The following is an 11,882-nucleotide window of genomic DNA, read 5'->3' as shown; positions in this document are numbered from 1 at the left end:
ATAAATGAGCTCTGGGTCTGTGGTGATCCACTATGGCTGCCAGGGGGTTCCAAAATAGCAAACTATTTTTCATATGGAGCGAAGTGATATGGAGTGCGATGCAGCAGGCGCTAACATTTACCATATCATAGTATGCGGGAATACATTTCATTTTTCCTTTTTTTTTTTTTCTCACTTTTACTTTCAACTTTCTGTTTGTATTGGAGGGGTGAACTGTGGCAATTAAAATTCATCAAGTATGTACTGAAAGCGAGCTTACATTGGTTTTTGAGTTCGAGGAAAATCATCTCCAAATAAAAAACTTTAATTATTATCTAGAAATGATTCAGCATTGTTTAAAATATTTTGAATATATATTTAAATATATATTTAAAATTTCCTGTGGTCTCAGCATTCCTGTGATATTCTCTTTCTCCTACACTTGTAACAACGTGTAGTAATTAGGGTGGATTTGCAGAGCAGCGCAGTTGCTTTGATAGAATCTCAAAATTGGTCATTAATCACCTTCTCACCACGAGGCAGGAAAAACAACAGTGATGTGTTTTCACAGGAAAAAATGTCCTGTGTCAACAGGAGATCCACCAGCGCTCGCTATCAGCTGAAAGAAACTTTTCCATTTAAATGAGGAGCTACAGAGCTTCCGAGGCTCTTTGAAGAGATGTGCTTGGCACAAACAAGAGCGGCAGCCTCTCCTGTGTTTTTAACAGCCGAAACATCGCTGACACCTGATGGGTGATCAAACACAAGCCATCTCTCCCTGAATCCTCATGGGGGCTCATCTTTGTACTCCTCTCTCTACAGATAAATCTGCAGACCACGCTGTTGGGACACCCCTCCACTCAATATTTACTAAAGGCTCGATCACCTGACTGGATGCACTGTATTTGTAAAGGCAAATACATTTGTTGGTTTTGCTGCATTTGCACTCTGACTACAAGGCTGTCATTGCTTTGGATATAAAGCCACCCACTGTTTTTCAAGTCCCACTATAGATTTCCCCCCCAATATTCTGAAAGGATGAGTTGCTGGCTAAATCACCTCTGGGTAGAAACAAGCCTAGGGAATAGAGAGAGTTTGTGGGGTGCTTGTAGAGAGGTCAAAGTTTTTTTTTTTTTCCTGCTGGCGGGACTCACGCTTTCCATCCTCTTGCATGTCTCAGTCCTTCTCCTTAATGATCTGTTCTCGGTGTGATGCGTGCATACTCGTTAGAGGTGTATTAGCAAGAGCATTACAGGAGTGGGCGATCAGATGAAGTCCGACTGGCCACACAAGAGAAGTGCTCTGCAAGGGCCCTTCCTTGTCACTGAGGTGAGATGATTTATGATTTATTTTCCAATAACTCCCAGCCTGCTCTGTGCACTGGGCCCTCCTGTCAACAAACGCCGGGCACGACTATCCCCCTACACCTCCCCTCCCACATCCACAGTAGAAGCTTCTCTGGCCCTTCTTCCCTACCTCAGTTGAGCCAAATTGGGAAGGGCCTCCACAGTTATTAGTGCGGCTTATTTGTACACGTGCATGTCTGGTAATTGGAACAAGGGAAGGGATGGTGGCGAGATTAAAAAGCCATGAATGACAGAACTCCAGTGGTGCTGGATTCAGTTGGAGGCTGGCAGACACTGCACACCTGGGCCTCCAGGCAGATGGTGAGGGTTGAGGGTTACATAACACCAGGCTAAGCCATATGTCTCCCAACCACACAGAACCTTTACGAAGCCCGTAGCTCACCTTCGAATGCAGTCCATGTGAGACCAGAGGGCAAGTGTGTTCTGCTCTCTGATCCCAGACCAGGTGCTGAGCGAGTTGCCTCTCTGTGCTTCTACTGTGCACATTGGCAGCAAAACAGCGAATAAAAAATAATGGTGGTAAACAATAAAGGTAATGAGGAGTAAAATATATTGTGTGGTCATATGCTGTGTATCTCAGGATGCCTCAGTTGTGATACTGTAATTGTTCAGATGAGGCACAAATTCATGGCAGTTGCACTGGTCTAGGCTGATTTCAGTTAATGTAGGTGCCTTTTATACATTCAGTGTTGTTTACAAAAGCAAAAAGGCTTAAGAGGTCTGTTTACTTAAAAAAAAAACTCCTGGCTTCTCTGCACCTTATTATCCATGGTAGATTTCCTCATTGTGATACAACTGCTTGACAATGCGAGGCTTAAAATACAAATGCAGAGGCAAGTGTACTATATCTCACACATAAACACTTTCAGAGTGACATTTGAGACATTTCGGGATAGTAATAATGCAGAGATGAAGCATCCAGAGGAGATTAGCCAGCTAAATGGGAAACAATAGACACTGCAGCGGGACAGGAGGATATGATTCTTCATTGTCTTAATCACAGCGGAACAGCCCCATCGTCTTCACCAAACAATGCCATGGTGATGCTAATGGCACTGCCAACCATGACTAAGAGTGCACTCCCAGTGATTGATAGCCAGAATTATATCAAGGTGACTTTCAGTCATCTCCATCAGGTTGTTGAGTTTGATCGATAATAACCAACACATCTTTACATAGACATGCCTGCCATACAAACTCATTCATCAGCTTGTAGTCATTATTCTACTCTTTAATTTTAGTTTAACAAAGCAAAATATTTCGTCCTTGCCTGTCAAAGGCATTTAACTTATCTGCAGCTGTGAAAGCCATGAGATAAATAAGTGAGATCTCAAAGTAACTTTTGCAACTGCTATTATTCAAAGCTATTTTTTATTTAGTGTTTGTATCTCCACTAACATCCAATCTTTCTCTAATGCAACAATGTGTCAGGAGTATTCCCAGCTCTAGTGTAACTGTTACACTGGAGCTGGTCACATCCGCCCTTAATGTGGATGTATGAGCAGGTCAGGCCAGCTGCAGAGACGAGAGCAATGTCTCTGTCCACTTGGCCCACTGCCCCTGCCTGCGCACACAGCGCAGTGTGCCCACAGGCTACAACAACAACACACAAAGAGTGCCCCATGTGCTACATCACAAATGAAAGATCAAACATCAATGTTCACCATAGGCTCTCAGAGCAAGCTGTTAATCACAGTGAATTTAATGTGTTCCAGTTGAGAGACCACCTCGAGAATACTCCAGTTAAACTGTGTGTTTTATGTTGTTTTTTTTTAAAAATGTCTCCATATAATAGTGTACACATTATTGCACTGCTACAGTAGAATTGGATGAATGGCAAATAATGGCTTTCTTTTATGTTGTGTGACTTCCCCCTGCTTCATATTAAAGTCACACAGTGTACATTTTGGTTAATAAAAGAAGTCCCAGTACACTTAAGCTGCAAAATTCCTACAATAGAGAAATATCATATTACATTTTCAAGAGAAGAGAGCCTTTTACTGCTAATACCTAATGCCTCTCATCACCGTGGGTCCAAACCTGAGCTTTCACTAACATGCCCACTACGGAGAGTTCAGATATCAAATTTGAAAAGACAGGGCAAATCCCAGAACGTGGCAACAAATAGCCCAATGGCAGTGACTCACCTCTTTGAGAGGCTTATGCAAACCCAGGGGGAAGGTGATGGATTTTTTCCCTTACCTACAGTGAGCGGAGCAGATGCTGGAGAAAGATTCTGGACGTCACGAGAAGTAAAATATGAGCACGGGTGTGTGTGTATTTGTGTGCACACAGAGTGCACACAAAGTGCAGTGCAGAGTGTTCACAGAGTTCTGGAGTTTCAATAACTTCTGAAATACTTGGAGGGTAAAAAAAGGATGAGAGGTAGAGCTTACACACCATCAGGACATGAGGAGCTTCTCCCCAGGAAGGCCCAGATCTCCCAAGTTATATTTATGGGCTTGAAGTTGTATTTATTGACACATGGGAGACAAAAGGAATTTGCAGCAGCATGTAGATGAAACAAACAGCACATTATATTTAAACTGTCAGTATCCAGTGTTGCCCAGGTGAAGCTTTGTTTTGATCTTGGCTTTTTTTTACAAAGGAAAAACTGTGGTCATATGAATCACATACAGTAATAAAATGGCAATCTGCTTCCACTTTGTTCATCACTTCTTAATGTGGGTATATAATTTCAACCTTTAGCAAATAAGCATATCAATTCAAAGAGACATTTTCTGAAATCAAATATTTTTTTCTGTTATGACTAATAAATGTTTTGTAATGAATATGTTTGATTAATTCGTGTTAGTGACAAACAAACCGTGTATTTTTACACCTTACCTCAGAACACAGTTTAATATAGGAATATCTTGATTAACTCTGCGAATTCATAACAGAAATGCTCTGTGTCTTGGTGCACAAGTTGAAGTGAGCTTGATTAACTCTTTCCTGTGCCCATTCTTTTTGTAAAACACTTAACTTTTCTATTCATATCTTCCAATTTTTCAGCCCCATTAATGCAGGCATTGTTTATTTTGAAAAGGTCATTAGAGATGTGAAGAGAAGCGGGCTGTGTAGAAATGATTTGATTGAGGTAGTGGAGGTGGCTCTGGCATCGTGAGTTATGGACACCCAACAGAGAGGAGCCTCTTCATTAGTGGAGTGATTAAAATTGATGGGAACCTATGGAGCTCCAGCTCCCCTGAACTCCCTGGAGCATGGCTCTCATTCTGCGCTCATTTATTTGGGACTTTGTGTTGATCAATAAAAGGTGCCTGCTGCTCACTATGGGGTCTGACTGGGGAAAAAAAACCCACCTAGGAAAAAGAGAGGAGACTTGTTTTGTTGTTGAAGACAAACATTACTGTGAACAATTCGAGCTTTAGAAAACCTTGGGGAAAACGACAGCTTTGGCTGTTGTCTCTATGTAATTTTCTTTACAGGCTGTCTATTTTAGTAGTGGTGAATTTTAGGCTGTTGTTAAGCAACCCACACTGTTTCCAAAACATAGTTTCAAAAACTTGAAGTTTGGTCACACCTCAACCTAAAGAAAAACATTTTAAAGAGAATGAAGATACTGTGATTCATCTATGAAGCCTGCAGTCATGAACAATTTATGGGTGCATTCCTTCATTAAGGACTTACTGTATGTAGAAGGCATTGTACAGACAGCCAATAGTTTGTTACTCATGAGCATGACATTGTCCATATGATTGCTCTGTAACGATATGATGGTGTTGACAGTGTTTTTCAAAGGCGTGAACAATGTTTAGATTTGTTTTAATGATCAGGGCTTGAAAATCATTGCAAATAATGTTTTACATTTCAGGTGTTTTTCCTCAGTCTCTGATTCCGTGGAAGGCATAGGAATCCCAGTCGTCTGATTCATCAGGAGTATGAGTCTTTTATTGACGGTTTTATCTTTGTAATCTGTTGTGAAATTAATTTACTTAAGTAGATCAGTACACTCTGCAGATTACAGCAGTTTTACACAGAAAACATCATACTGATTTAAGGAGTATTCATTAAAGTTTGAGCAGCCTTTGTAGACAGTGTAATACACTTGAAACCGTATTCACTAAAAGGAACAGGGATTCATTTCTGTGTATTGGACCAGAGCCAGATAATGGGCAGAGATGCTGAACAGAGTCCAGACTCTCTTTGTCTGTGTCCAGCTCTGCTCATTAGAGTGGTGCTGTGCAGCTCATGGCCCATCGCTCCCCACTGCTATGCAGGGCTTTGCCTAAACAAACAGAGATGATGTGAATCACATGTCAGATGATTGCAGGAAACAAGAGTTTCTGCAGTGCTCCAGGTTTGCAACACAACATACATGACTTAGGTTCAGGAAAGGTTACTTTAAAAATGTGATCTGTCGTGATTTATTTAAATTTCTTATCAGTGTTGTTACATGTTCAAAAACTAATATTGTAATCTGATTAACGTCAGTTCTTGTAGGATTAATTTTGAGCGTTTCATTTGGTTCACTCTGCTGATTCTAATTAGTGATCCACTGATCTGATACACTGGATTGCTGTTGGCACTGATACTGACCTTATGAAATGAATCGGATCATGGCCAGACATGACCAATCTACATGAAGTACTGCATTAAATGAAATGTGGACAAGCCTAAAATGAATTTAGTTGTATGAATGTCTCCAGTGATGATTGCTGTTTACATAGAAGACTGATCCAAGCCTGTTCTCCATAAAGAGGAATATAGATGTAATGTATTAGATAAGAACTCTTTGTCAGCCAGTTTCCACAGTTTCGTCATCAGAAGAGAAAATGAGGGATCGGTGCATCACTAACAGTAATTAGTGTTGATTTTATTGGATCAGTCATTATTTCAAATGGTGCAAAGTCAAATACTGAGTTTGCATTGTTATTGAAGAACTTGCACTTACACTCATCACACCACATGTAATCTGTTAGACCCCAGCCATGCATTGTAAAATTTCTAGAATCATTAATTATTTAATCATAGGACTGGCTGTTTTTATTTATTCATTCAAGAAGAAGAAGATTTATGTTGTAAAACTAAGTCTATATTCTGTAACAGTTCTCAAAAGATTCCATGTACGTTAGCAACATATGTAGCAGCGTGTCATCTTTAACAGTTTGTTGCCAGTTTTACTAGATCTACTTTCTATATATAGTCGAGAGACTACATATATATATATATATATATATATATATATATATATATATATATATATATATGATAATATTTATTATATATTATTGTATATTGTTTTTTCTAAATCATGATTAATTGCATGTCTTATCACATGATTAAAATTCTATTATTTTGCATTTCAGAACTGTTTTCTCTTGCTTGACAACACGTAACCATCAGTCTGTCTGAACTAGAAGCTAACGTTAGCATGTCTGATGTGTAATTATGAAGGTGTCTGATAATTTATTTATCCGTAGACGAGCTCTGGGTAAGTTATATTTTCCAGTTATAATTTTAAGTTATAATTTTCCAACTCATTTGATCTTAACCAACGGTGATTCAGGCATTGGATTGCTGCCCTGTGAGCCAGTACGCAAAGAGACATTGTAGTACAGATATAGCAAAGATATTTTCCACCAGATAACACTGCCAACTTAGTCAGTACAACTCATGGACACAATTTTCAAGTTAAAATATCAAAAAGAAAGTGTAAATGTTATGTGACTATCTGATAATATTTTGTTGTTTAAATTCTCAAATATTCATATCTGTGTCTACTACATGAAGCTGTTTCAACACAATTAGAGCTACACAAACATAATTCTAGATACTACTCAGAACAGAAGCACAGTTTGATTCATGGTGCAAAAAGACATGAATCTGTTGATTTCACCCCAGCCATACCACACCATTAGCCATCCTGTTGAGGCCTACTCTCTCTAGATTCAGTGGAATATTACAACTATCTCAAATAAACAGACTGTGAATCCCACCTTTATACATATTCATTTATACATATCCAGCTTTATGAGCTAAACTATAAGTTATGGGCTGTTTTACTTCTTTAAGATGACATAGCTGGTACAGTGCTGTAGATGTATCAGAACATTACAGAGGCTCACAGTCAAATTATTTCAATTTCAGGGCTCTGTGGAAGCGTTGAAAGAAGGCAAGAGAGCTTTTATGTCTGAGCTCATATTTGTTCTTAAAGTTGGTATTTGTAATGTTTTTAATCATTAAATCATTAACATCAGTGTGTGTAGCATACTGTATCCTCTCAGACCCCTTTTTCTAACGCAGCAGCAAAAATAATGTGCTATTCCAGTCCCAGGTTTTGCTGGGAGAAAGTGACAATATACGATGGCTATGATTTTTTTCAGAACAGCTTCATCTATCTTACATGCAATATCTGATTGGCTTTTCGACTTTCCTTTTACCTGCAGCGGTGTCACAGCTCCACTTCAATTTTACAGCCTGTAATCTGCAGGAGCTGACACTCAAACAGAGTCCATCATATGCCATGTGCCCCGATCAAATAATTCCACTGAATTAACTCACACTATCAGTTAAGGAATACTGAATATTAATTATTTTTTACAAATCCTTCAACTTTGGTGAAGGCATTGCTCAGATAAAAATATATTTGATAATTAAACTTGGGTGTTATGATGTATTAAAGTTTTGTGGCAACTAGATACCATCTGAAAGTGTTCAACCTTTGACTGTGTTTTATTAGTTGTTCTTACAACTAATGAGGGAGTTGGGTCCAACTTGTGTAAGTATTTTTTATTTTTTTTTCTAATTATTATTTTTCACAGCGTGGGCTATGATAACTAGGAGTTTATGCATATAAACTTCAGTGTTGGCAAAACAGTTAATTTTACATTTGTACACACTTTCAGATCTGGTAGCAAATCATAAAATAAACATTTGCTGCTCAAAAGCTAATGATATCTAAATTGTGAACAATACATTTTAACAGAATTAAAATGACTTATTTTGACTTGAGCCCTGTGATTTCTCTGTGTGGACATTTCACCCTCCCTAGACCAGCGGATCCAGAGAGAGGCAGGCTTTGAGGAAAGTCTTTTTGTGTTAAAGCCTTTGAATATCTATTCTTTATGATCTCTATTCCCTCTGCTGAAGTTCAGAGTGTGCGTGAGCGGAGGAAGGGGAAGGGTGGAATCATAACACTGATGATGAGATGACACCGAACACACTTTGGAGAGCATTTTTGATTCTTTACACATTTTCCTAAACTCAGACAAATATATCCAGAAGCTATCACTGTATTCCATAAGCTGGTTCGATGAATAATGGTTGTTATGACAGGGAGCAGTGTCAATCAGACATGATAGCTTGAAGAAGTAAAATAAACATGAAACAAGGCGAATAAAAAGAGAGTTATATAAAGCTCTCCTTGATGTTCAGCATCGTACCTCTTTACCCCTGGTGTGTCTGTTCTATAATGGCACAAAGTAGGGATGGGTTGGCGCTGTCTTTTTCATCTGTCTGCCTTTTGTTAGTATGTTGAGAGAGGCAAAGAGAGAGGGAGAGTGAGGAAGGAGGAAGGAGAGGAGAGTGCTGGGGATTGGACCCAGTCCCTGCACACCCAATTAAAGGAATCTTCTGCTCAAAGACACAGTCTGGCAACATGTGTTCTGACATTTGTCTTCCTGAGTGTTGTGATTTACGGTACCATGGAGCTAAAGGCTAAATTAGCAGCCGCCCAACATCAGAGACCGCACAGTAATGTCGGCTGGGCGAGGTTTGGTGGATAGGATCAGGCAGGCAGTTTTGCTGCTGTCTTGTTTTCATCATCACACTCAACAGTATGTGCTGGCGACCATGGCGCTTTGTTGACTGACGAGTCAAAATAATGTTTGCTGTAATGTAAGATCTGCAAATTATATTCTGTCTAGTATTTCTGTTAACAACATGTTAAGCTGCCAAATCAAGGAAACAGCTAAACATATTTTAGGTAAAAATCCTCCTTACAGTCCATTTATATAACACGTCTTTAGATTCATTTATATGGTCATTATGTCTTAGCCACTGTCTTAATACTGAAATTATAGAAAAAAGAATGATTTAATGTGATTATACAACAATTTCCAGTATGTTGCAGTTATTCTGGCCTGTTTCTTTAATGAGCAGAGCAGATAGCATGGATGAACCGGTGAACTCAACTTGTGTGGCCACTGTCATCAACCTGCGTGTATGCTGCACACTGATGAAATATTCCATCCTTTATGAAGGGCTGCTTTTCTCCTCTGAACCTTTTAAAACATAAACTCTAATTGAGATGCTCCTTCCCCAGACACTGCTTTGATCTCCTCCTGTGAGACCTGTTTGTGCCACACAGGAATCTCTGATAAGCCTCAGAACCAGGCAGCAATTACACTGCTAATTACACAAGTACAAAACCTTGACCTTGCACTTGATTTACCTGCCTCTGTGCTTTGCCTCGGAATTCAACCTCTGTAGACACCGTGCTCACAAACAAAAAACAGACACAGTCATACACGAACTTGTACGCAAAAACACAAAGTAACCCTTATGCTGAACGGTATACAGTGGTTGCAGCGAAGTTGCAGGATGTGCCATCCCAGCAGCCGGTGTAGGGGCGTGATCTCACAAGATGAGCTGATGCTGGAGGAGAAGGCTGCCTTGTGGTCAGCAGGGAGGCAGCGGGCCTCAGGGAAAAGCTCTTAACTTCTGTCAGGCACAAATAACCATGCCATTTTTCACCTCCTGATTTTTAACTGCGAAAATCATTCTGGTCCCCAGTCATATGAACTCTACGCACATGCCATGAGTCAGTTCTAGCTCTGACAGAAAGGAATTCACTCTCACCTGCCAATCTTTATTTCTTTGCTGCTGTAGGTCCTTTTTTCCCACAGTTTTTTGGATTATTTGGTGTGATATTCCCACTGCAGACTGCATGAAGGAATAACTTTCTTACTATTGTATCACCGGGCATAGATGAGTGCAGTGTGACAACTCAGACTGTATTTATTTCATGCTTTTGTGACCATCACACTACAGCATGCAGTAATATCCTTAGTTATTCTATACATGCATGCACATGGTACTGAAATTACTCAGCTGTCTGAAATGCATGTTATCAATAATCAATATGAATCTCAATGTCATTGCTGCTTTTGATGTGGAAAAGGCAGAACAGGGGCATCATTAACACTTCTATTTCCTTGCTAATATCACCCCGAAAAAACCCCCAGAAGAAATAAAAGTAAATAAATAGGGAGTTACATTTAATCACACTCATGCACCCATTATTTTGCGTGCTGAAAAATTCCCTTTCATACATGAATATGGCAACCTGAGGCTGAGTGTGGACACTGTGGATTTACTGTGGTCAAGCTGCTGCTAGGTGGTGCTATTGTTAGCACTGTGTCTGAGGAAGAGACCAGACTGCCAGAGTAAAGCAACACTGTAGATGCTTCTGCAAATCGTAAAGTGCAAAGCAATCCAGTAAGTAGCCGTCCTGCTGTTTGATTTTTATGTTCCTGTGGCTTGTGTGTACATACAGCACAATATACAGCACTGGAGACATTTGCTGAAATAACTGCCTTTTCTCAGCTTCCTCCCAGGTTTGCACTCGTGAGGCGCTGATTCTTAAAGCAAAAAATATATATAAGAGCGGGTGCCCCCATGCTCGAGCATGTTGCCATACATCACATCATTTAACACTTTGAACTGTCAGAAATGTGTCACTCAGTCTCTCTCTTGATACCCTCATGTGTCAGAGCGAAATCATAAATACAATCATTTCCCCAATGTTGGCTCTTTATTCTGTCAACCGTTTCAAAATGTGACTGTGCCTCTTCATTTCCGACACATGAATAAGTGAAAGGCCATTAATATGTCTCTTTCATTACGCTCTGGCAGTCTGCAGTGCATGCGCATGCGAAAGGCTGCGTGTCTGCTGGGCTCGGGTTCTGATGTCCGATTTGTGAAGCAGCAAAGATATGTCACCATGTCCGCATGAAACAAACGTGTCAGTCTAAGAATTCATATTTTGTTCCCACTGTTTAAGTAGACAACAAGCGGAGAACAAGCAGGGGAGTAAATTTCATACTGCAAACACTTCACACTGTCAGGTGTTTTCTAGCTGTTTTAAATTATGAGCAAAACATCTGCATCTCATCTGAATTTATTACTTTTTTTTTCAATAAACTGAAAATTTCTTTTTGAAGATTATATATTATATATATGAAATATAATATATTTAGATTCATATTATTATATATTATATTACTCAACAAGTAACCTTGTGTACCCTGCCTGATTGTGAGTTCAGTTTTAAAACAAACATTTTCTCAAAATAAGAGTTGCAAACATAGTGGAGACTGTGCTTGTGGCCAAACTGGTCGAACGCATTTTTCTGTGTGTTTTGTCTTAAGATCACCCCGTCCTTTGACAAACACATTTTTCCTTCTTTTCTATCACCACTCCCAAGACAAGATTAGAGGGGAAACTCATCAGTCTCCTTGGCTGTTGTCTGATAAACTTTTTATTTGAAGGGTGTCCTGTCTGGTGTCTCTG

The sequence above is a fragment of the Trachinotus anak genome, unplaced genomic scaffold, assembly GCF_046630095.1.
Source record: "Trachinotus anak isolate AG129_WGS33_773 ecotype Australia unplaced genomic scaffold, CSIRO_AGI_Tana_v1 ptg000002l, whole genome shotgun sequence".
Classification (NCBI taxonomy): Eukaryota; Metazoa; Chordata; class Actinopteri; order Carangiformes; family Carangidae; genus Trachinotus; species Trachinotus anak.
This window is presented reverse-complemented; position numbering follows the sequence as displayed.